Source organism: Macrotis lagotis, chromosome 1 (assembly GCF_037893015.1).
Source record: "Macrotis lagotis isolate mMagLag1 chromosome 1, bilby.v1.9.chrom.fasta, whole genome shotgun sequence".
NCBI classification, from domain to species: Eukaryota; Metazoa; Chordata; class Mammalia; order Peramelemorphia; family Peramelidae; genus Macrotis; species Macrotis lagotis.
In genome coordinates, this window is record NC_133658.1 from 665,082,879 (window position 1) to 665,086,657 (window position 3,779).

Sequence of the window (3,779 nt, forward strand, 5' to 3'; positions counted from 1 at the left end):
TCCTTTCTTTTCCCAGTTTTTCTTCCAACTCCCTCATTTGAGTTTCAAAGTCTTTTTTGAGCTCTATCATAGCCTGAGCCCAATTTCTGTTTTTCTTGGAGTCTTTAGATGTAGGAGCTTGTGCTTCCTCATCTTCAGACTGAGTATTTTGATCCTTCTTTGGGCTCATTTGCAAAATATTTCTCAATAGTCTTCCTCTTATTTCTTTGCTTGTTCATTTTCCCAGCCTAAGCCTGTTTTTGGGGGGTGCTTCCTGAGCTTTTGGGACACTCCCACAAGGGTCTCAGTGTGTGAGGTTCTGTCCTCCCTCCTGGTCTGTGAATGAACATAAGCGCCCCCCTCTGCCATGGGGCCGAGGTGGGGGGGGGCCCTGTTGTTCTGTGGGGGGGCCTAGACTGGGATCAGGATCTGAATGCGATCAGAGCCTCAGAGCCCTGTTCCAGGGGCAGAAGACAGAGCTCGGCAGTCTCTCTCTCTTCACCCCCCTCCCTCAGCATAATGGGCTCATGCCCTGGGGGCTCTTGTTAACGGGCTCCACCTGCTTCTGTTTCCTGGATTTGGGCTGTGGAAAAACCAAGCTGCTGGCTGTGTGCCCTGAGGGCTGGGCTCCACGTGCGCTCTGACAGAGGTCCCCCCCGCTGTTCCCCGACTTTGTGCCGGTGCTCCCTGGGGTGCAGCTCAGAAGACTCCCCCGCTGCTGTGAGCTGCAGCTACCAGCGCCCTGGGGCTGCCTCCAGGAGGCTGAAGTTCTTTGGCTCTGGTGGGCCGCCCCTCTGACCCCAGGGAGCAGAGCCTTTCTGCTCTTTTCCAGGTTACCTTGAGTAGGAGAACTGCCTCACTGGGTCCCTCTGTGGGTTCTGTCTCTCGAAAGTTTAGTTAGAGTCCTTAGTTTATGAGTTTTTATCAGAGAGCTCCTAAGACTCGATCCCTTCATGTCGCCATCTTGGCCCCGCCCCCATTATTCCCACAAAAAATATTTTTAGCAGCTCTTTTTGTAGTGGCAAAATTTTGGAAATGGGAGGTTGCCCATCAATTGTGGAATGGCTGATCAACCTGTGGAATACTATAGTATTCCATTAATGGTCAGACAGATTTCAGAAACCTGGAAACACTTGAATGAACTGATACAAAGTGAAATGAGCAAAATCAGAAAAACATTGTGCACCATATTAACAACATTGTGTGATGATCAACTACGAATGATTCAGCAATACAATGATCCAAGACCAAGTACAAAGGACTCATGAAGGAAAATGCTATACACATTCAGATAAAATACTGATAGATTCTGAATATAGATCAAAGCATGCTTTTTTTTCACTTTATGCTTTATCAAAGTTTTTCCTTTGGATCTGTTTCTTCTTTCAGAAGAAGCTGGAACTAATATGAAAACATATTTTACATGATAGCATATGCATAATCTATATCAAATTGCCTACCATTTTTGGAAGAGGGGAGGAAAGGGAGAAAAATTTGGAACTCAAAATATTATAAAAATGAATGCTAAAAATTATCTTGATGTGAAATTGGGGGAAATGAAATGTTATTTTTAAAAACTAAAAAGAAATTAAAAAGATAAAATAATTGCCTTAGATGAAAGATTCTTAGCCTTTTTGTTATGGATCACTTTGGCAGTGTGGTATAATCTATGAACCCTTTTGTTGAGTATTATTCATTGCCTAAATACATAATTAAAAGAAATGCTAAATTTTAATTAAAAATAGTGAAAATAAAGATGTAGAGTTTTTTTCTCACTTAAGTTCAAAAAATCATTAATATCTATTCAGGAACTCCAGTTTAGGAACCCCTGTATTAAAGTATTCTTTTATTGTTAATTGCAAAACCTTTACCAAAATTTGGATTTTGCTTTGGTATCATTTGCAAGCTTTGCTTTCCTTTCTCAAATGATTATTCTTTCTATTTTTAAGAAAGATGTTATTTATTTTGAGTTTTACAATTTTCCCCCCATTCTTACTTCCCTCCCCCCAACCCCACAGAAGGCAGCCTGTTAATCTTTACATTGTTTCCATGGTATACATTGATCTCAGGTGAATGTGAGAGCAATCATATCCTTTAAGGAAGGAAAAATAAAGTATAAGATAGAAAAATTATATAATAAGTTAATGGGGTTTTTTTCCTAATTTGAAGATAATAGTCTTTGATCTTTGTTCAAAGTCCACAATTCTTTCTCTAGATACAGATGGTATTCTCCATCACAGATACCCAAAATTGTCCCTGGTTGTTGCACTGATGGAATGAGCAAGTCCATCAAGGTTGATCATCACCCCCATGTTGCTGTTAGGGTGTATAATGTTTTTCTGGTTCTGCTCATCTCACTCAGTATCAGTTCATGAAAATCCCTCCAAGCTTCCCTGAATTCCCATCCCTCCTGGTTTCTAATAGAACAATAGTGTTCCATGACATACATATACCACAGTTTGCTAAGCCATTCCCCAATTGAAGGACATTCACTTAATTTCCAATTTTTTGCCACCACAAACAGGGCTGCTATGAATATTTTTGTACAAGTGATGTTTTTACTCTTTTCTATCATCTCTTCAGGGTATAGACCCAGTAGTGGTATTGCTGGATCAAAGGGCATGCACATTTTTATTGCCCTTTGGGCATAATTCCAAATTTCTCTCCAGAAAGGTTGGATAAGTTCATAGCTCCACCAACAATGTATTAGTGTCCCAGATTTCCCACAGCCCTTCCAACATTGATCATTGTCCTTTCTGGTCATATTGGCCAGTCTGAGAGGTGTGATGTGGTATCTCAGAGATGCTTTAATTTGCATTTCTCTAATAAGTAATGATTTGGAGCAATTTTTCATATGACTATGGATTGCTTTGATTTCTTCAGCTGTAAATTGCCTTTGCATATCCTTTGACCATCAAATGATTATTCTCAACCATGATGTTAACCCAATCCCCCAAATCATGATGACTTCATTAATTCATGAAAAACTATATTAGATATGAGCTTTTCTCTGGGTTTATAGAAAAATCCATCAACCTTAAAGTACCACTTTACTCTGGTGACCTGCTTCTGCTAGGTGGGTGCCATATTTTCTTCATCCCTAATATCTGGACAAAAACAACATTAAAATGACTAACTCTTGTTTTAGAGGTTATGAAAGACTTGTAATCATTCTCTCTCTCTCTCTCTCTCTCTCTCTCTCTCTCACACACACACACACACACACACACACACACACCCATTAACTGATCAGCTGCATTCAACCGTCTCTTCTTGGAAGATCATGTTAATTATTAGGTAAATTAGCATCCAACGTATTTCTCACTCTGGTTTTGCTCATATTAACATGCAGATACTCCTACATGAGTCAGAACTGTAGTCTCACCTGTAGAACTGCAGGTACATTGAAAGATTTAGGTTAAAGATCAGTTACTGGATCTGAAAGATGAGTGGGTAATAGCAGGTCACACCTCATGGCCCTTTCAGCTTGTGGTATCCTGACTGTCTTACATTTACTGCATGTACTAAGTTCTGCAGATACAAATAGAAAAGAAAGCTAAACTCTGCTGGTAAGAGTTCACTTTCTATAATCAGAGAATCTGCAATTAAATTCTACCCCTGTTATAAATGCCCCCTGTGTGACTTTGGGCAAGTCATTTCACTTCCCAAGGTCCCACTTTCCATATCTGTAAAATGAAAATATTGGATTAGGTAGTCCCTGAGTTTCCTTCCAGCTCCAGAGTAATGATCCCATGATAGTTGCCAAGAGAGGACAATAGATACAAATCAAGTACTTTCAG